We start from the raw sequence: 23,348 nt of genomic DNA, 5'->3' as shown, positions 1-23,348 counted from the left end.
GAGAAAAGTGGCATATAAGAACCAACTCTTCTTCTTCTTCTTCTTCTTCTTCTTCTTCTTCTTCTTCTTCTTCTTCTTCTATTTAGTTGAGTCATGCACACTACAGGTCTTGCATAGTCTGACATGGTGTAAGTCAAACTGAGAGAGAGCATGATGGGCCCACTGTTGCCAAATGAGCTTCATGTAAGGGTGCCCGAACACCATGACTCCTGTTTTTTTGGCTTGGGATCACTCAACACAGGGGAGGTCAAGTGCCCCCCCCCCAGTGCCCTCTAGGTAGCATCTCTAGGCAGCTAGCAATCATTTAAACAGGCCACTGAATCGGTCACAATTTGTTCAAATCAGAAATAAATACATGCTGCGTTGTAATAAAGGCCTACCTTTGATGTTCATCTGCACAGTGGATGGCCAATTGGGTTAAATTGTGCATGTGTAGTTTGTAAAAAATAACACACACTCAATGCCAAAAACAACACACACCTGTTTGGCAGGTGCTCATGGGTTGCTAGCTCTGGGACAGGAAACACCTGGAGATATTTATTTTTGGGGGGTGCCCGTGGGGGCTAGCCTCTGGGAAAGGATATCCGTTGCGTATGATTCCATACACCCCACCCTCCAAACTGCTCTTGTTCATCAGGAGATCAGCTGTAGTTCCAGGAGATCTCCAGGTCCCACCTGGATGTTGGCAACTCCAGCGGTAAGTGAGATGGCTGCACACATTTGTGGCTAAATTGGCTGTATCCCTAGTTTCAGGGCATCCTATGAAACTCTGCAGAACAAGCTGGCTCTTTAGTTTTCCCTTCACTTCGCCGACTGTATCCGGCTTTCCTATGGCTCTGTAGTTACCTGTCATCTACCAATTTAGATGGCGAGACACTGCTTGTTTATTCATTGGCTAAAGATACACTAGAAGAATTGCCTGATGGCATGGTATTACCGTTCAAAGTATACTTCAGCTTCTGTAGTGTGAGAAATCACAGGCTGTGCGCTTCATGGGGCCTTCACAGTGGTCCTCCTAGGCATGTGCTGTTATGTTTGCACATTAGGAACAAGAAAAAGTGCCGGGGTTTGATAACCTCCTTTTCACTACTTGAAGGAGTCCCAAAGCAGTTTACAAATGCCTTTCCCTGAACATGGGGCTGAGAGAGCTCAATGAGAACTGTTCTGCAATAATGATTCTAAGAGAACTGTGACTTGCCCAAGGTCATCCAGCTGGCTTTGTGGGGAGGAGTAGGGAATCAAGCCCTGTTAGAGTCTGGCATACCACACTGGCTTCCAAGAGAAATAAGATGCATTTGTCCCCACACTCAGAAATGAGGGTTCTAGAGGCCCCAGTGGGGAAGATAATCTTTGAGGAATCACCATTTTAACGCCATCACTGACCACACTTTAACAAGAGCTAGATTCAAGTCCAGTAGCACCTTCACATAATTCACAAAAAAAGGGTCTTGCACCCAAGGCCCAATTTAATGCTTTAGAGGTGTACGTGAACTAGACAATTAGTTTTGCACAAGGATTCTGTATGTTTATTTGGTGACAAGGAGTTCATGTACTTAAGACTGCCAGCTCCAGGTTGGGGAACACTTAGGGATTTTAAGGGGTAGAAGATGAGAAGCATGGGGAGAGCTAGCTTAGTGCAGTGGTTAGGAGTGCAGATTTCTAATCTGGCGAGCTGGGTTTGATTCCTCGCTCCCCCACATGCAGCCAGCTGGGTGACTTTGGGCTCGCCACGGCACTGATAAAGTTGTTGTGACCAAGCAGTAATGTCAGGGCTCTCTCAGCCTCCCCTCCCTCACAGGGTGTCTGTTGTGGAGAGAGGAAAGGGAAGGCAAATGTAAGCTGCTTTGAGACTCCTTCAGGTAGAGAAAAGCGGCATATAAGAACCAACTCTTCTTCTTCTTCAGTAATATCAGGGCTCTCTCACCCCCACCTCCCTCACAGGGTGTCTGTTGTGGGGAGAGGAAAGGGAAGGTGACTGTAAGCCGCTTTGAGACTCCTTCAGGTAGAGAAAAGCGGCATATAAGAACCAACTCTTCTTCTTCTTCAGTAATATCAGGGCTCTCTCAGCCTCACCCACCTCACAGGGTGTCTGTTGTGGGGAGAGGAAAGGGAAGGTGACTGTAAGCCGCTTTGAGACTCCTTCAAGTAGAGAAAAGTGGCATATAAGAACCAACTCTTCTTCTTCTTCAGTAATCTCAGGGCTCTCTCAGCCTCACCCACCTCACAGGGTGTCTGTTGTGGGGAGAGGAAAGGGAAGGCGAATGGAAGCCGCTTTGAGACTCCTTCAGGTAGAGAAAAGTGGCATATAAGAACCAGCTCTTCTTCTTCTTGAGGAGAGAAGGGCCTTTAGTGAGGTATAAAACAATATCATCCATTTTCCAGAGCAGCTATTTTCTCCAAGAGAAGTGATCTCATCACCTGGAGTTCTGTCGTAATCACAGGAGATCTCCAGCTGCCCCCTGGAAGTTTAAGTGGCAAAGAATGCTGACAATTTGCTGTGGAGTGTGAGAAAACAGCAACTATTTCTTGAAGCAGTTGTTGGAAGCCCAATGTACTCGAGCTTAGGTTCGAATGGAAGAAGAAAACAAGAGTTGTAAGAATCAGATTGTTGCATCAGATGTATGTGAAAACATCAAACGTTAAAACTCTGGGTTTTTAAAATAAAAAATCTCAACGAGGCAAAACTGTTGGTTTCTAAAGTTTTTTTTTCTTTTTTAATAAAGTTCCCCCCCCCCAGAAAGATAGAAACGAAATAGGTACATATAATAGACATTAGTGAAAGCGACATGGTTTAGACCAGGGGTAGTTCGCTGGCAGGAGCTCATGGGAATTGTAGTCCATGGACATCTGGAGGGCCGCTGTTTGACTACCCCTGATAGTCATACTATGCATATTATAATAAGAAGAACCCTGTCCAAGCTCAGTATATTTACTTTCTTCGATAATTCCAATAGGGACCACATTGTTCTTGGAGGACTTCTTCCATTTCCCCATTAACACTTAATGTCAATTTAGCCATCTTGGCGAGATCCTCCAGTTTACTCAACCATTCTGCGTTATTCAACCATTCTTCTGGCCAGAATTAGCCTTGCTGCTGTCATTGCGCAGAAGAATAAACCTTGTTTGTGTTGGGAGGTACTGCGGTGGTAGACTTAATAACATATATTCAGGCTTCAAAGGTCTTTAAAGTTTTGAAATCATCCATCCAAAAAAACATAAAATAACAGAGGTATTGCAATACAATGCTGGAGCTTTGAGCTTGATGTCTGCAGCCATATTGGATGGTGTTTAGGGCTCACTAATGGAACATGCACCTCATGCCTGGCCTCCTGGACATTTTCAGCTTGTGTCTCCATGTTCATTAAATTTTGGCACTCGATCATTACTTCCGTAATAGGTTTCCATTGCATTTTCCCCTATGGCTGCCGCATAAGATGTTTCCCCATCAAAAAGGTAAACGATTGCAAATCAAATGAATTTGATCCAGGTTTTCCTTTAGAGACAATATTCACAGCTTTCCGTATTTTCCATTTCAGGTGTTTGATGAGAGAAGCAGATTAGAGATCACCAGAACTCTAAGGATCCCAAACCATTTCCTTCTCCCTTTCCAGTGATAGACATACGAATAAATAGAATAGATCTGTCTCATCTTAAACAACTAAGATGCAGCTGGCGAGCAGGCTGTGGGAATGGAACCGTTCACCTTTGGGCTCCTCAATAAATGTTGTACGATATTATTAGTGGCAGGGTAGCAATCCCTCATGCTATTTACTTGGGCAACATTTGAAAAATGAACACCTGCTCTTAACGCATTTGCAGATATTTCCCTCTCTGATCACAACAGCACATGATAATTGGTGCTAACTATCACATCTGTGGTCTGCTTGCCTTCCAGATGAACAGCACGGGGCCAAATGAGCAAGGAGGCTGAGCTGTTATTCCACTTCCTCCCAATTGTCATGGGTGTTGATAACAAGGACTTGTAAATAGAAAGGTTGATTTGGACAGAAAGTTCATCTGTCCCAAACAGACCCTGTTCATTAATGGAATTTGTCCTAACTAATCCAAGCAAGCTAAATTGACAACATTCAGAAATAATCAGGGAAGGTCATTATCTGTATATTGCCTAATGTCTACTGACAAGGTGTGTGCATTTGGGTAACCTGAGGTGAAAAAATACTTGAAAAATACCTTTGGCGCATTAATTCAGCTATGTTTTTTGTTTGTTTGTTTGTTTGCTATTTTTCTGCGTTCTCTCTCTGAAACAGAACTGCCGATTCAGGACCAGAGATCTCTCTGTGTCTTTAATTCCACAAAAGAGGCAGCTATGCCTTTTTCTATAACAGAATTTCTCCCACCTTCAGCACCAAACAGCTAATAGCCGCCGGAGGGGGGTGGGGAAGATAGGCTGTCTCCCTTTTATGTGTACAGAAATAGAGGTTTGATGTGTATCTATTATGAAATAAAAATAGAACAGGTGGGCAGGGGTGGTTCTATTTTAATGGATCAACAGCCCACCACTCGAGGATGCAAGCAAAGAGGGAAGATGCTCAGTTACCTGCTGTGCCGTTTCAGTTTTTGCAAAGGACACCTTCAAGAGCAATCATTTTGCCTGTGATGGTGGTTTTCTGTTGAGGTGAGCATCCCAGATGATCAAGGGAGGCAGTTCTGAACGGGCTGTACTGGAAAGTAGCCGAGCATCTGCAGAGATGGTGGCTTTCAGCATGGGGTCTGCTGGTGCATCTCCTTTTTCTTTATTTTTAAAATAGTGTTAAGCCTGTTTATCGGATGCTTTTCTTCTTTGTGGAACGTGATTCAGCTTACAACAAATGCCAATAGAAATAAAAATATACAATGGAAATATACCCTCCCAAAGATAACAGAAAGATATCAGAAACAATATCCCTAGACTCATCCAGAAGCCAATAGGATCACTTTTTCAGGTTCCAGAGCCTTAGGGTTGCCAACCTCCTCGAATTCCTCAAATTACAAGTGATCTCCAGTCTGCATAAATTGCTCATTCATTCATTCATTCATTCATTCATTCATTCATGTATTCCACTTCCCCTGGAGAACATGGCTGCTTGAGAATGTGGACAGCATGGGATCATACTCTACTGAAGTCTTCTGTCTATGTCCCACCTTCTCAGGCTCCACTCTCAAATCTCCAGGTGCTACTAAACCTGGACTGAATATGCACAGAGGTTTTATTCCAATCCCAGGTCAATTCAGTCCCTGTCGTCTCCACTGAATGCGATTTCCATTTTGATTATATTCGATTTAAATTTTCCCTCTGCAACAAGCAGGAATGATCCAGAGTGACCCTACCTTTCCCCTGCAATATCCTGGAGTGCATATAACCCTCAATATTTGAAAAATCGGCATGGGAAAGCATGAAGCTCTCTGCTTGCTGCTGAGCCAACAACGTTGTAGAAAAGCCCTGATTGGCCAAGGCTTCACTTCAGAGGCTTACTCATTCCCAGCCTGCAAGCTTGCTTTAAAGGGGGAGCCCTAGCTTCTCTCAGCAGAAGTTCCAGAAGCCCTAACTTTTTGGGCAGAGATTTGTCTCTTGGTTTTTTTCTCCCTCCTCTGCTCTCTCCAATGCTCTCCCTCCAAGAAAAAAAAATTGAAACAGGCTCCTGCTGCGCTTGGCTCCCCACCCCTTCTGAGCTTCCCTAACCATGTGCAGAACACATTTCTGTTTCAATTTGGGGGAGGGGAGGAAGACCTGAGTTCAAATCAATCTGAATTCAGCAGGATCCACAATGGAATAAATAAAATGCAGAACCCTGGAGTTGGCAACCCTAAACAGCAGGGGTAGCCAAACTGTACCTCATGGGAATACTAGTCTATGGGGCTCATAGGAATAGTAGTATAAGGGCATCTAGAGAGCTACAGTTTGTCCACACTTGCTATCGAGCATGACTCTATTGGGTAAAGTGCATATGTGTGTATATATGTATATAATTTGCTTTGGAACACAGCAACTCTCCCCATAGCATCCTCCATACTCGGTGTTTCCTGGTTAAGAGGAAAATGTGGTTCAAGCAAATGAAAAGGTGATCTGACTCCAATGGTGATAAGAGAAAGAAATTTTACGTACAAAAATAGTAGCACAGGTTACATGATGTGTTCCTGTAGAGACACTGAACTTATTCGGAACAGATTAACTTCAGAAAGGTTCACTTGCTACAGCCCCAAGACCAGAAAAGAGAGAGAAGAAAGGTCCTACATAAGATGGGACAGAAGGCAAGCAAAGGCCAAAGAGGCTCAGCATCTTACCCAGGAGTGGGTGGGCCCAGCGGACAAGTGAATTCTCTTAACCTTTTCCCTTCCAGAGAAAATTCTCTTAACTCTTTACCTCCCAGATCCTCTAATGTTCAGAGTTCCAATATCCAACTGAAACTAGGACCAAGAGCCTGGCTTCTGTTCTTTAGGTCAGGGGTAGTCAACCTGTGGTTCTCCAGATGTCCATGGACTACAATTCCCATGAGCCCCTGCCAGTGTTTGCAGGCAGGGGCTCATGGGAATTGTAGTCCATGAACATCTGGAGGACCACAGGTTGACTACCCCTGCTTTAGGTTATGCCTCCTGGCCACAGCTGAAGCAAGAACAGCAAACAGAAATCACAGCTGTAATGTGATACCCCCAAATCCAACCCCCCCAATAACATAGACTCTAGAGCACAAGAAGCAGCATCATCCCAACCTCCCCTATCCACACCCAACCATCATCACAGGGAGGGAATTTGCAAGATGGCACAGCATTTGGCCGGAGGAGGAACCAACACTGTAGGAAATACATGAAAATTATACATTGAGATTAGTATAAAATCTGGGGTTAGGGTTAGTTTATGGAACGTTCAGACTGGAGAGGGGTTAGATTTAGAGGGAACATTAGAGGTAGGGAGGAATTAGAGGCGTAGTTACGAAACGCCATAGGATGTACAAATATTTTTGATATTTTTTTACATATACAGAATATGTCCACCTAAGTGAACACGTTGCTAGGCTCAGTAAGAGCGACCATTCGCCCCCGTGATCCCTGCTGGAAACCTTTGCTTGATCTGCGGGACCTGACTAGCTACTACACAGTCTCGTATCTTGCGTTTCTGGGTAAGGTGGTTGAGAAGGCTGCTGTGGATCAGCTCTTGGCCTTCTTGGAGAAGCTTCGGTCCTTGAGCCATACCGGTCAGGCTTTTGTCCAGGCCATGGGGCGGAGACGGTGTTGGTTGCCTTGGTGGATGATGTCCAGTGCAAGCTAGACAGGGGTGGTTTGGCCATTCTATTAATGTTAGAACTATCAGCTGTGTTTGATATGGTTGGCCATGAACTCTTGGCCCACTGCCTTGCCAGGCCTGGGATTCATGGGACAGCCCTTCACTGGTGGCTCTCCTGCCTACGGAACTGGAAACAGAGGGTCACAATGAGAGAAGAGTTGTCATGAGCCTTTCAACTCTCATGTGTCATTGCTCTTTAACATCTTTACGTGCCCTCTGGCCCAGCTGGTCTGGAGCTTCGAGCTGGGTTGTCATGAGTATGCTGATGACACCCAGCTCTATCTCCTCATGGATGGCTACCTGGACTCACCCCGAGATACATTTGCCAGCTGTTTGGAAGCCGTAGCTGGATGGCTCAGGCAAAGTTGCCTGAAACTCAACCCCCCAAGATGGAAGTCCTGTGGCTGGTAACGAAGGGGGCAGAACAGGAACTGCAATTGACCCAGCTGGCCAGGGTGCAACTTAAGATCTCATCCCCACCCCCCATGCACACATTGTAGGCCAACAGGATCAAGTGAACTCCCACCCCCACCACCCCTTAGTTTTGGAAAATGAATATATTTTCTCATCAAGTAGTTTGGGGGAGATGATGGACAACCAATGTAGACAGCCAAGAGGAAGGGGCTTTCCGCACCGGGATCCTTGTAGCAAATTGTTTGCTGAACGAAAAATCGCCATTTAAAATAGTGGAATTCGTCATTATGCATACCTGACTTTGTAGTGGAATCCAGTTGCGTTTCCATCGTTTCCCACAAGCTTCCGGTCTCAGCAAAAATCGCTAGAAAGGAAGCGCTATTGCCGAGCTCGTCCCGCCCCTGGCCGTCAAGCAGCCAATGGGCAGCCGTTAGCATGCTCCCAAACAGCCCCTTTCCCTTTAAGAAAGGTTTTTAAAAAAAAAACACACACCCATTGCAACGAATATGTGTTGATTCGTTGCAACGGAGAGACCCATCAGCTGGCAGGTGTGTTTGAGCTGTCGTTTCATCGTTGCCACGCTCCCCCCGAGTGAAACCCCCCCCTCACGGGCCCGATTTTCGGCCAAAAACAGTGTAAAAAATAAAGGGAAAATACATCAGCAAACGGGCTTCTCTGTTGTTTGTGCTTAGTGACTAAACAGCTCTGGGGAGGGACTGAAGCCGGGGAAGCCTCTAAACAGGCTCGCTGGTGGGTTGAACTTCGCTCGCTCGGAGAAAAAAAAATGGCGATTGCTTCGCCAGAAGATCAGAGGAGAGAGCCAGGGGGAGGGACTTTGTAGAAACCACAACAATGGTAACGCACAGAACTTTCCCGCTAGTGTTGCAGATTGGTTGCAGGAGTGTAGCGCTTTCCGGAGGGTGAATCCACTTTTGGGGATTTCCCTGAAAGCGCTACAAGGAAGCGCTTTTTGCGGATCGGTTTCAGGTGTGTGGCAGATTGTCAACGACGTTGTGCATAATGGCAAATCTGTAGCGTTTTCAATTGGCAACCATTGTGCGATTTTGAAGGCGTGCGAAAAGCCCCGAAGTATTGCAAGAATACACATATTCAAAATCTTTGCAATACAATTTAGAAAAATGTCCAAGACTTGAGAAATTGGCAGTTAAAAAAAAAAAACGCAAGAGTGCTGCTTCCAATTTGCTCTCCTCTTAAATCTCAAGTGGGTGAATGATTGCCAATTGTTGCTGAACAATAAATGCTAAGTGGCATATGTGTTTGGAAACGCAACCATTTTCCAATCCAAGGAAATGCAATAATTGTATTAGACAAAAACATAATGATAATAAAAAAATCAACGTGCCATCCAAAAAAGAAAGCATGGAACGATTTGACAAGGCTATATATTTTAGCAAGCTTTGTTAGGCTTTTGGAAAGTTAACCGAGGAAAGTTCTAAATTTTGTATCCTTTGAAAGATGTACGTTTCTACTGCAGCTTCCTTTTGGCATCTTATCAGCTGCTGAAGGATGCCACAAGGCTATATACACGATTTATGAGCTTGCTGATGATGTGGGCTCAGCCTTGGATGATATTACTTTGGGGGCTTCTACCAATGAAGAAGAAGAAGAAGAAGAATCATAGAATCATAGAGTTGGAAGGGGCCATACAGGCCATCTAGTCCAACCCCCTGCTCAACGCAGGATTAGCCCTAAGCATCCTAAAGCATCCAAGAAAAGTGTGTATCCAACCTTTGCTTGAAGACTTCCAGTGAGGGGGAGCTCACCACCTCCCTAGGCAGCCCATTCCACTGCTGAACTACTCTGACTGTGAAAAACTTTTTCCTGATATCTAGCCTATATCGTTGTACTTGAAGTTAAAACCCATTACTGCGTGTCCTCTCCTCTGCAGCCAGCAGAAACAGCATCCTGCCCTCCTCCAAGTGACAACCTTTCAAATACTTAAAGAGGGCTATCATGTCCCCTCTCAACCTCCTTTTCTCCAGGCTGAGCATTCCCAAGTCCCTCAACCTATCTTCATTGGCCCCAGATCATCTTCGTCGCTCTCCTCTGTACCCTTTCAATTTTATCTACGTCCTTCTTGAAGTGAGGCCTCCAGAACTGCACACAGTACTCCAGGTGTGGTCTGACCAGTGCCGTATACAATGGGACTATGACATCTTGTGATTTTGATGTGATGCCTCTGTTGATACAGCCCAAAATGGCATTTGCCTTTTTTACCGCTGCATCACACTGCCTGCTCATGTTTAGTTTACAATCCACAAGTACCCCAAGGTCTCGTTCACACACAGTGCTACCTAGAAGCGTATCCCCCATCCAGTAGGCATGCTTTTCATTTTTCTGACCCAGATGCAGAACTTTACACTTATCTTTATTAAATTGCATCTTGTTCTCATTTGCCCATTTTTCCATTGTGTTCAGATCTCGTTGAACTCTGTCTCTATCTTCCGGAGTATTTGCCAGTCCTCCCAATTTGGTGCCATCTGCAAACTTGATGAATAGTCCCTCCACCCCCTCATCTAGATCATTAATAAATATGTTAAAAAGTACCGGGCCGAGCACCTAGCCCTGAGGTACCCCGCTACTCACTTCTCTACAGTCTGATGAAACACCATTGACAACAACAACAAGAAGAAGAAAGACATCAAATGGGTCTGGAGGAATCCAAGGAGGCAAATCTAAAACTGATCAGGACCCTTTCCGCACTGGAGGCTTCACACTATCTTGCGGGCTGGAGTTTGAGCTGGGGCAGGTTGCCCCACCTCTTCCTGCTCCTTTACGGGGGAGCATTTGGACTGGTACACCTTGTCCGCCCCACATTTGTGCTCCCCCACAGGAGCTGGGACATCGAAGTTCCCAGATCCAAAACAGTCCAGGAGAGCTGTCTTTGGTGAAACTAAACTAATCAGTAAATGGAAAGAGAATCGCCTTGTGCGAGAGGCAGCATCTCTGTTAAAGGGTCACAACCAAGACGAAGAAAATCTCACCTCTTGAAATGATGTCATGACCCTGCTTGCAAGAAAACGTTCAGCCTTTTCTGGAAACACCTGGGGAAATTGTACGTCAAACCTCTCGGCTAAAGCATCATGGAAACTTCTGGAAAATAAAAAAGAGCCCTACCTGGTTGTGTAACAGGAGCAGGGCGTGGAGTTCTGTCCAACCCCAGGATACTTCAAGAGACGGGATTAGTATTTGACGATCTAGGTCCATTGCAGGTTCACCTGCTGCATCCGTCTTCATCAGTAGCCGTACATCTGCAGAAATACGGCAGCGCCTGGCAGGTAGTAGTAAACGCATCTAAATCAATGGCTGATGCAGGAATAATATGCATAAATAAATAAAGGCATCAGCAATCCTGTTTGCTTGGAAGTGCATTCATCAAGATTTCGATGGACAAACTATTCGGGTGGAAACCAGCCACAAGCCACAGAGCATTATTTGACACCCCCCCCCTTCCCCCGGATGATTGAAAATCTTAGGTGGGAAGAATTATAAGCCAACTGCAAGAGTACATGATTGTCACCTACACATCTGGTAAGTTAATTTTTACTGCCAATGTCCTTTCCGTCGCTATAAACTCTACACTGGAAATATAAATGGAAGTGCCAGCGTATGTAAACTTGTCACAGCCCTCCCCGTCACAGACAAAGGGATGGAGTAAATCAAAGCGGAAAACAAAGGACAGCTCATTGAAAATTCTGAAGGAAACGTTATCCAAAGAACAGCCGGATGATGAAGGCAGAAAAAGGCGGGTGGGACTGCAGGCATGGATGCTCAGTAATTGATGGGATAATTTTCAGAAGCAATAAAATTATGATACCAAGGGAAATGCTACAACGGAGGCTTGCTTAAGACACATATGTAGATACCGTATACTGAATCTGACTATTGGTCTATCTCTTGCTCAGAGAAGAAGAAGAAGAAGAAGAAGAAGAAGAAGAAGAAGAAGAAGAAGAAGAAGAAGAAGAAGAAGAAGAAGAAGAAGAAGAAGAAGAAGAAGAAGAAGAAGAGTTGGTTCTTATATGCCGCTTTTCTGTAGCAGAAGGAGTCTCAAAGCGGCTGACATTTGCCTTCCCTTTCCTCTCCCCACAACAGACATCCTGTGAGGGTGGTGAGGCTGATAGTACTGAAGAAGAAGAAAAGTTGGTTCTTATACGCTTTTCCCTACCCAAAGGAGTCTCAAAGCAGCTTACATTTGCCTTCCCTTCCCTTCCCCCTCAACAGACACCCTGTGAGGGAGGGGAGGCTGAGAGAGCCCTAATATTACTGAAGAAGAAGAAGAGTTTGTTCTTATATGCCGCTTTTCTGTAGCAGGAGTCTCAAAGTGACTGACATTCGCCTTCCCTTTCCATTACCCCAAGTTGGCTCTCTATGCTGAACTAATTCCAATAAGTTGGTGATCCCTAATTTCAGGAAAGCAGGTCTGGCCTCCGCCAGGGCCAGGGCTTCCTCTGTCCTTGCCCCCACTTGGAGGAATGAGCTCTTAGATGCGATCAGGGCCCTGCATGAGCTAGAACAGTTCCGCAGGGCCTGCAAAAAACAGCTCTTCTGCCAAGCTTCTGTTTGTGTCCAATGAGCCAATATCATTGACTGGGCCCCCCTAGAGCCCTCCCCACCAGACACGCCACCTGGTACAGCACAAGGAGACCCCCAGTCCGGCCACTGCACCAACTAACTCCTTTATACCCTTATATAGAAGAAGAAGAAGAAGAAGAAGAAGAAGAAGAAGAAGAAGAAGAAGAAGAAGAAGAAGAGTTGGTTCTTATATGCCGCTTTTCCCTACCCGAAGGAGGCTCAAAGCGGCTTACAGTCGCCTTCCCATTCCCAGAAGAAGAAGAAGAAGAAGAAGAAGAAGAAGTTGGTTCTTATATGCCACTTTTCCCTACCCGAAGGAGGCTCAAAGCGGCTTACAGTCGCCTTCCCTTTCCTCTCCCCACAACAGACACCCTGTGGGGGAGTGCAGAATCGAACCCGGCATGCCAGATTAGAAGTCCGCACTCCTAACCACTACACCAAACTGGCTCTCACAGGAATATAGTTAACTATTGAATGTTTGTAATGTTTACCAATTTACAAGTTTTACAAACGTACAAGTTAATGAGTTTAAATGATATGTATTGTACCAAAATTATAATGGAGCTGCAAACTGGTAATTCCTGATATAAACCAGGGGTAGTCAATAAACCAGGGGTAGCAAACGCTGGCAGGGGCTCATGGGAATTGTAGTCCATGAACACCTGGAGGACCACAGGTTGACTACCCCTGATATAAACCACTCTCAGACTCAAGGAAGGGCGGAAGAAAAATGCAATAGTAAATAAAATAAAAAATAAATCATCACCATGGTCTTCTCAGATGACAGCAGATGTCCAAGGTCTCAGGTGGAGGTCTTTCACATCACTTACTGCCTAGTCCTTTTAAGTGGAGATGCTGGGGATTGAACCTGGGACCCTCTGCATGAAAACTTGCCTGCTTCAAAACAATGCCTATCTGCTGCTGTTGTTGGCGAAATCTTGAACTGGATCCTCCCCTGGCTTGCAGAAGCATAGCTAAGACAAACCCCAGGGTTCACTGCATCTCCCGATTACATAGATAATTCACTCTGTAATTACGGTTTAGGTCCAGCCCTGCAAAACGCAAGTCGCATGGGGGACTTCATTCATTGAGAGGCTAGTGGGGTAAAAAATTATGTTGATTGGTCTTTCTGATTTAGAAATGCCACTTGGAAATAAATTGCATTGTTAGACACTCTGCACTCCGAACAACGACCACTTTGAGAGGCATTACGTTTCCCCAGTTGGCCAAAATGATGGATTTCAAATGTCTTAATTAGGTCTGGCTCTCTAAACTATTCTGCCCAGGAGACAAACAGATATTTTCTGACACTGCTGAAGCAAACAGCTAGCAAAATGCCTCTTGATTTAAACTGGATCTCCTTTGAGATCTACAAATTCTTGAATGTTCCCCTTCCTAGGTAGCACATTGCATGTGATCAGCACGCGTGCACACATATTTCTAGATGAATGCATGCCCACCCACCTGCACCACCCATTCAGTCTTTGTTTTGGCAGGTTTGCTCTGTGTATTAGGCACAGGGGAGGCAGGTTACAGTAGATGAGCGATAGGGATGCGAGTGTCCTGCATAGTGCAGGGGGTTGGACTAGATGACCCAGGAGGTCCCTTCCAACTCTACTCTTCTATGAGTCTATGAGTCTGTTAGATATAGGGATATTTGGGCCAGTGCACTGGTCATAATTGGGACATGTGTGATCTGAAAGGAGGGACTGAAATGTGGAAATAGCTACCCGAGAATGTGGTGATGGCCACAGGAACAGTTTTAAAATAGGATCCGGAAGATGTTTCTGACCGTTAGAGCAGTTCCTCAGTGGAACAGGCTTCCTCGAGAGATGGTAAGGTCCTCTTTCTTTGGAAGTTTTTCAGCAGAGGCTAGATTGTCATCTGACAGGAATGCTGATTTTATGAATTTAGGCAGATTGGGAGTGAGTGGGCAGAAGGGATTGTGTTGGTGTTTGACTCTTGTGGCCCTTCCTTGCATACCCAGGGAATTGCTGATTGCCACTATAGGACGGTGGGTGAATTTCCTCCAGGCCAGGCTGGATTTGAAGATTGTTTTTTTTTATGGGGCATGAAATTGGGATCACTGCGGGTGGGCAGGTAGTTGTGAGTTCCTTCATTGCACAGGGGTTGGACTATATGACTCTGGAGGTCCCTTCCAACTGTTCTATGATTCTAGGAAGGGAAAGAGACTGTAAATCATTTTGAAACTCCTTAATGTAGAGGAAAGCAAGTTATAAAGTATTTTCTTCTCTTCCTCCTCCTCCTCTTTTATTCAAGACAATACTGCAAAGGCCCCTCATGGTATCAAGGCATGGGATTTTTCAAAATGGTGGCTGGAGAGAGCCATCCCATCCTCTGAAAGGAAAGGAAAAGGTTTTAATTCTTCAAAAAATTCTAACTCTAGGATTCTGATTCTATACCTTGTGTTTAATAGCCAATGATGGACTTCTATTTCATGTTTATCCATCCCCCTCTTGAAGCTGTCTTTGCATGTAGCCACTTCCATTCCCCCAATGTTTCTTAAAATACCCCCTTGTCCGGGTCTGAAATTAATAGTTCCTACTATAAATTTGGTAGTATTTGAGTTACAAAGACCCGTGACTTCTGGGTGCTGGCTGCTTCCAAAAGTCTGGGTTTGAATCACTTTCTGCTCCAATTTTTTTAAGAGAGATGCATTTGCAACTTGCTATGTATATTGGTTTCAGTCCCCCTGTAAGGCTATGGAACTCATAGCTAATATTTCCAGTTGAAATCAGACTGCATTCTTAATGCAATACAGAATACTGAATTATAACTGAACTACTTAATACAATACAGAATTATATATACATATACATACACATTCCCCGGAGTCCGGGAATGGTAGAGGACAGGAAGGCCTGGAGGATCATTGTCCATGGGGTTGCGATGGGTCGGACACGACTTCGCACCTAACAACAACATACATATACATACACACACACACACTACTGGCATTGGGAACTGCAGAGTATTTTAGAAAGGCTTGGGGTTGGTGGGATGTGTTGCACTTTTCATATGAAACCTCGTTTCCTTAGGGGCACATAGCTCATCTTGGAATTTACACTCTTTTATGTATTGGAAAGCACACCTTTTATCAATCCGATGAGTATAAAGTGAAGGGTAAAATGGGACCAAAGAGAATCTGTAACTGCAGCTTTGCTGAACAGGGTACATATTGTGTATCTTAGTCATTTAACACATTCAGCCAGGGTTTGTGTGTGTGTGTGTGTATCAAAATCAGCAGGCATGAGTAAGTCAATACAATATGTAAACCTTGGGACTGGGACTGATGCCAGGTAAAGACCCAGATTCCTTCCAGTAGTTCCTGGAGGGCTGTCATAATGGCTGCAGGATGTTCCTGGGAGGTAGAGTGAGAGGGTAGAGACCCCAGAATATTGGCTCATTCTGCAAGGGGCATCATCTTTCCCAGCCTCCTAGGAAAGGGTATTTAACCCTATGTAATCCTATTGTTCTCTGTGCAGATTTGGGAACTCCCCTGTGGCTATTTCTTTACTGCAGTAAATAAATGTTTAAAAAGCTTTCATCTCAGTGTGATCAAGCTGGGAGCATTGCACTGGGTAAAAGAACCCTGAGTAAGCCCTGAACAGGCCCCACTCCGTCTTTATTCTGGAAGAGTAGATCAGTGTGTGTGCTTTGCAGAAGAAACCAAGCAGCCATTATGCTTAACTCTCTCCATTTGCTGATGTGTGGTATGTAGTCTGCCTGCAGCCTAGCCACAAGTGGCTTGCAATTTTTTTTTTTTTTGCAAGTGCTGTGTAAGCCAGGCTTTCTCAACCAGGGTTTCATGAAATCCTGGGGGTTCTTAACGGCACTGGAAGGGTTTTCTGAATGGGTGGGAGTTCATTTTTTATATATTTGTTAAACACTTTGTCATGTGATAAGAACATATACAGTCATGTTGTCCTTCCCCCCCTCCCAAAATGTCCAATGATGGGCCTGGAAGGTGTGGGAAGGAGAGGAGTCCCAGTTGGCAAGTACACAACTGTTTCCCAACCATATTTAGCACTTTGGGGGTTTCTTGAAGCCTAAAGAATGTTTCAGGGGTTTCTCAATGGTAAAAAAGTTGAGAAAGGCTGCTCTAAGCTTTTGGACTCTACTTCAGTAAGCAGATGAATATGATAGATTTCTGTAAATAATCTTTCCAGTAAAGATTCTCTCGTTTAAACCTCAAAGTGCTGTAAGTCGGGATCTGTGCCTCATCCACAAAGGTGACTAATAACTGCATACTTTCAAAATGCTCTGTTTCTCTTCAGTTCTAATATTGTGGGGGGACCAAAGACTGAGTCTAGTCAGAAAGCCCCAACAGTGGGCAATATATTGATCAACAGAATTCCAGAAACGCCACCCCAGTGGTCAACAGGTGGGCTTCTCTCTGTTCCCAGGAAAAGTGCACAAACTAGTCTTGTGTCCAGGTGCGCATGACATCAGTCTTGCAAGGCTGGCTCAAGGTCTCCTCTCCCACAGTTCATCCTCCCAAGAGAAAATTGGGAATTAGACTGCACGAACGAGCAAGCAATGCAAAGCAATAAAACCAGTTACGTTCAGTAATCTTTCCCAGGCCCTCTCCCCATTGACAGACGACAGTACATAGAATGAGAAGAGACACTAACAACTGACACCGACAGGATCATAGCAGGAGGCTGGCAACCAGGCAGATCCTGACACGATGTCACTCCAGGCACAAAGCAGGTAGCGGCATCATCACACTGGGAGAGCACTCTGGGATTTGTAGAGTTATGGGTCACTGGCAGTCTTCAAGCAAAGGTTGGATACACACTTTTCTTGGATGCTTTAGGATGCTTAGGCTGCGTTGAGCAGGGGGTTGGACTAGACGGCCTGTGTGGCCCCTTCCAACTCTATGATTCTATGATTCTATGATCCTGCGTTGAGCAGGGGGTTGGATAGATGGCCTGAATGGCCCCTTCCAACTCTATGATTTTATGCCACAGCGTCATGCCAATGTGATGATGTCACTACCATGCTGGATGTGATGTCACGTGGTGGTTTGACACCAAAGAGCACCCCCTAATTTTCCACCGGCAAACCTGCCTCCCTCCTTGACTGAAGGCACATCCAGAGTTCCAGTTGTGGAATGCCACTGTCCCAAATCAAGAATTATTGTCTGCGTCCTTCTTAGGAAGAGACGGAATTTGTTCCCTCATGCGGTTGCTGAAAGACAGGAAGAAAGAGAGCAAAACCCGAATGTCTTGCTTCGGGCCTTCCATTTCGAGAGCCCATTTCCTCCAGCCTCGCCACACACCTGGCTAAGCAATCAACTGCCAAAGGAGCAATTCCTTGCGATAAAATGACTCCGACAGGCCTGTTCAATACCCCATCCACACCGTCAGGTGCACTGCCGACGTTTAACCCGAGGTCATATTGCACCGAGACGGAGCATATGAAACATTGCCTGTACAAACGGCCAGGCACTTGAGAACAGAAGAACAGGAGACGCATTATCAAATGCATCTGATGGCTGGCTTGGTAAAAGAAGCCACCTGAGAATCAAACCGGATTCTTTTGCAAGTGAAATATCGGCCGATGGATGAAAGGTCTTGCTTCCGCAAAGAAGTATGATGATGTATTTATGTATTTGCTTTCCTCCCCACCTTTCTCCCCCCCCTCTCAAGAGACCAAAAACAGATTCTCCATTTTATTCCCTCAGAACAACACAGTGACTGTTTCCGCACTAGCAATATTGTTTGGATATGTATGAATAAAGGGTTTACTTTTGTATCCGTTTCCGCACTGAAATCTGCTCCTTCAGGTGCAGTCCTGAATTGGCCTCTCATTTACTCCACAGCAAAGGAATCCATTCAAGCAAGGTCTAATTACTGCCCAATGCAGAAATGAGTGTAATCTGGTTTATCCCCCACGCCCATCAAATTATCAAGGAACAAAGAATTTGAAAACCGTAAAAGAATGCCTTATCTATTGGGCACACACAAACCATCTCCGTGAGTACACCGCTAACTCCAGCAAGTGCAGACCTAACTCTCCCTCACTGGCGGTCCTTATCCTGGATGCTTCTGGTTGATCCTGCATTGAGCAGGGGGTTGGACTAGATGGCCTGCATGGCCCCTTCTAACTCTGTGACTCTAAAATGGCTGCCTGTTGGTGAGCTCCCCATCACTGGCGGTCTTCAAGTGGTGGCTTGACAGATCCTTATCCTGGATGCTTTAGGCTGATCCTGCATTGAGCAGGGTGATGGATTAGATGGCCTGCATGGCCCCTTCCAGCTCCATGATTCTATTATTCTAAAGTGTTTTGACCATACTTATATTTTGGGGTGAGGAGCAGATTAAGTAGACCAAAAATAGAGGTTGCCATTGGAAGGACTGCCACACTGTTCTGGCAACAACGGATGAAGCAGGGGCTTGAGGGATGGCCGTCAGTGATAGTGTGGCATCTTTTCAGGGAAAACCTGGAAGTGATGTCACAGCTGCCACTCAGTGCTAATGAAAAAGAAGTATCCTTATTTCAGAGATACTGTAGGTTAGAGTTCCCTGACCCTTGTGCACCTCTGGGCATTTTTGGAACTCTGACACAGTTTGGTGGGTGCAGCCACAATGCAGCTTGCTCAAGAAGTAGAGCCAACATAAAATGGCTGCCTGCCCCCCATCCCTCACCAGTGGCCAAGAGTGACCTGGAAACCCTTTTCTGAGCTGAGGACATCAGGGGCTCAGACTCATGTAAGGATTTCTCTGAGAACAAGGTAGAGAGCCAGGCAGCATATTTATGTGTGTGTGACCAGTCAAAGGAAGGAAGATAATCTGGGTGCCGGAAGCCCCTTCCCTTCTCAGTCACAATCAGAATCATACAGAGCTAGATGAGTCTCCAAAAGGCCATCCAGTCCAGCCCTCCCCTCCTCCTTCTCAGGGGTTTGAAACTCACATGCTGGACTTGAGACCAGCTGCTCTTGGTGGTGAGAAGCTGCTTGGAAAGATGTCCCGTAGACTAGCGATCCCCAACCTGTGGGCCGCAGACCACATGTGGTCCATCGACTAATTGGAGGTGGGCCCCGAAGGACGCCTTCTCCCCCCCCCCCCGGCCATCCCCCTCCCCGGCCCTTTACAGCACACTTTGGGTGTCCTTGTCTCCCATCACTCCCAGATGGGACTATCTCGTTGCAGAGAAACAAGCTCAGGGTTCCCCTTGATTTGTCATTGTCATGAGTTAAAATTTCCATGAAAATAAAATGTTCCTTATGTTCATTGTTGTGGCGTGTCTGTATCTTATTTTGAAGGGATGTTTAAACATTACCATAGCGATCAGAGAGCGTTAGGGCAGTGGTTGAGAGTAGAGGAGTAAACTACCCCCCCAGTGTTGTCTGGTCCCCGGTGATAAAAAGCTTGGGGACCACTGCCGTAGACCACGGCAACCCTCTGGAGTCTTCTTGAACGGACTGTAAACAGGGCCGAGTGGTCCCTTGCAAGGAAGCATATTTTGTCTGAAGCCATCCCTTCCAGCTTTCAAACACCCTCCTTCAATAAAACTTAATGAGAAGGACGTAAAGCGCCAAGTCAAGTCAATTAGCCATCTGTCCTCTTGGTCCTTTCCTCGGCCTATCATCCAACATCCCCTCGTTACGGCATCATCTACGGCTGGGATTTTTCCGAGGGAAGTCTTGCGAGCTACGATAAGTCAAGCATGCGTTAGCTTTGTCATATTGGGGCCTTAATGCACTCTAAATTGGGGCAAGAGGAAGGGATTTTTTTCCCCTTTAATCGACGCTCTTAAGAAGGATCTGTGCATCCTGCATTTAGCCTAGTCCCTCTGTGTGTGTATAGAGAGAGAGAGCAGTCTGCGAGGCCCTGAATGCCATCCAGCCACAGGAAAAGCAATTTGAGACTGTAATATACTTTTGTGAAGCTTTCAGGGGAGCGAGCATGGTTAGGACTCAAGCTGTGAGTCTTGTTCAGGCACAGCACACCTCTCAGCCTCGACTGTACGGACTTCTCTTGCCTTGTCTCATCTTTTCATTGCTAGCGTGGTGTCTGCTTGGAGAATTGTTCCTCTCGTGGATCTTGCAGATTGTTATACGTCCCTTCAAACCATACAGAGCTTCTGTGCAGCATGCAGAAGGTCCCCATCTTCAATACCTGGTATCTCCTCTGAAGAAGAAGAAAAGGAAGAGGAAGAGGAAGAAGAGTTGGTTCTTATATACCGCTTTCCCCTACCCAAAGGAGGCTCAAAGCAGCTTACAGTCACCTTCCCTTTCCTCTCCCCACAACAAACACCCTGTAAGGGAGGTGAGGCTGAGAGAGCCCTGATATTACTGAAGAAGAAAAGTTGGTTCTTATATGCCGCTTTTCCCTACCTGAACGAGGCTCAAAGCGGCTTACAATCTCCTTGCCTTTACTCTCCCCACAACCGACACCCTGTGGGGTAGATGAGGCTGAGAGAGCCCTGATATTCCTGCTCAGTCAGAACAGTTTTATCAGTGCCGTGGCGAGCCCAAGGTCACCCAGCTGGCTGCATGTGGGGGAGTGCAGAATGGAACCCGGCATGCCAGATTAGAAGTCCGCACTCCTAACCAGTACACCAAACTGGCTCTCTATGAGCCTTGCCCAATCCTGTACAGACAATACTGACCTTTATGGACTGTGAGAACTCCCTTTTGAGCGCGCATTATCTACCATCCCTGCTATTATCCTCATGGCTGGGGATTGGTAGTATGCTGTTTGTACGTCCATCTAAGCCAGCCTTTCTCAACTTCTTTACCATTGTGAAACCCCTGAAACATTCTTCAGGATTTAAGAAACCCCAGAAGTGGCACAATCATGCAGAATATGGTTGGGAAGCAGAGCTGTGGACACGCCCACCTGGGGCCCCTCCCAGGCCCACCATTGGCAATGCTGAGTGAGGGGGCAGGTCAGTATGACCATATATAGTCATAACACTTGATAAATGTTGAACACATTTTTAAAATACCTTAAAAATTAATTAACTCCCACCCATTGAGGAAACCCATCCAGGGCCAACAAGTTTGCTCTAAGCTCATTCCTGTTAAATTCTGTGCTCAGAATTATGGAGCTGGACGAGACCTCTAATCCAGGGGTGACCAAACTGTGCCTCTCCAGATGTTCATGGACTAAAATTTCCATCAGCCCCTGAGATTCATGGGAATTGTAGTCCATTAACATTGGAGAGCTGCAGTTTGGCTACCTCTGATCTCGTCCAACTCCCTCCCTAAGGGCGGAAATTCATTAAGTACTTCCTTCCTGCTCTATTTATTTATTTGTTTATAATTTGATTTGTTTCCCCTTCCCCCTCAGGCTCGCCATCTCGGGGCAGTGAGCAGCAGATCCAAAATCCAACATACGTGACAAAATAGACGAGAAAGTGATAAAAACCAAATAAAATTTAAGATTTGGAAGGAAGGCAAAAGACCTTCAGAAGAAGGTAAATCTCCAGGTTCTCTGAGCTATGCTGGTCTGGAGGAAAATTCCTTCCTGACCCCAAAGTGCAGAATGGCGTTTCTAATATACTGTGCCAGTTAGTATATTTTACAATTTTTTTTTGGGGGGGGGGGGAAATCAGTACCATTCTTCCCCCCGACGTTATTTTCAAGCAACATTTCATTTCCTTAATGCTCGGATTATTGCTCAGTGATACGATGTGATACATTTCTGCAAATTGAAGAGGCATCCCTACAGCTCGCAGTGTACGAATTCAGTCGCATTAGGGAAGGAAAAAAAAAGGAATATCATGCAAATAGAAGCTGTGCTATTTAATTTGCATTTGTACCAGCTGTGCCTAATTTCTCTCCCCTTATCTGATACAGGACTTCCTGAATCAAAGGAAGGAGGGAGGAGTTTTATTAACGCAAAAAAAAAAAGGATGCCATTTTTCACTCAGCTGCAAAAAACAGTATCTTATCGTTAACTGGTTCATTTGGGAATTAGCAACATGAAATCATAGTTCTAATTAAGAGTAATAGAGTGGTGCCCTGTTGGTTAACTTATCATATGGCATGTGGAGTGAAGCCAGGAGATCGGAGGGTTCCCTGGCAGCCAAGCAAGGGATGTTCACTTCCAGTTTGCCACTGCCTGGGTCCACCTTATGACCCCTACTGTTCCTTCGAGGAAATACCAGCCAAACTCTTGGAGGTCTCCCATTCAAATATCAGCATCATCAGCATCATCATCCAAATATCATCATCATCATTATATTTATACTAGCAGAAAAGCCCGCTGCAGTGTACAATGCAGCTGGTGCTAGTGGGGATGCTTGGTCGGGGTGGGCTTGGGGGAGGCGGCAGGGGGTGAAGCAGCCTCCGTGCTGGGTTTGTGGGCTTGCATTGGGTAAGGTAGTGAGGCAGTCATGGGGCAGTAGGGGTGGATGGATCTCTGTATCGTGGGGGCAGCGGGCAGGTGGCATACCTTCTAGTCTGGCATCTGTGTGGCGGGATGGCTTGGAATGCAGGTGGCAAGTAGAGCATATTGGCAGCGGTGTTCTCAGCATTTGTGGGGGGGAGTCGGTGGGACCGCCATTTGTGAAGGAGAGTCAGATGGCTGCCTCTAGTGCAGGCTTAGTGGCACGGCCACCTGCGAACCCTCCTGTCCTCTGGCGCCACTAGCCGAGGGGAGCGGTGGGCCAGCGGAGAAGCATCGCCCTCAGCAGCCAGGGTCGTCTGCGGGCTGGCTTTCAATCAGATGAGCGGGTGGCCAGGGAGGGTGTGAACTTTAGGGGTTGGCCCAATCAAGGTGCAGCCAACTTTGCTGGCCACACCGTGATCAGGCCGGAATCTAGTTAGGACAGTTTTCGTGGGGCCGGACATGCTCCACCCACAGGCCCGCTTCACAAATATATAAGGGAACCATGGATAAGGATTTCTTACCTGCCACTTTCAGAATGTTGGCTCATGGCAGGTTATAACATAAAATTTCCAAAACAATAAAACCTCATTAAAACAAAATCAAGTAGTACAAAACCACAGCATGGCAGAAAACAGTCCTTCCCCAAAACAGGACATCGGGCAGCCGAAGGCTATGTCAGCAAATCACGCACAGGT

Source organism: Paroedura picta, chromosome 5, assembly GCF_049243985.1.
Source record: "Paroedura picta isolate Pp20150507F chromosome 5, Ppicta_v3.0, whole genome shotgun sequence".
Lineage (NCBI taxonomy): Eukaryota > Metazoa > Chordata > Lepidosauria > Squamata > Gekkonidae > Paroedura > Paroedura picta.
Note: the sequence above shows the minus strand (reverse complement) of the source record.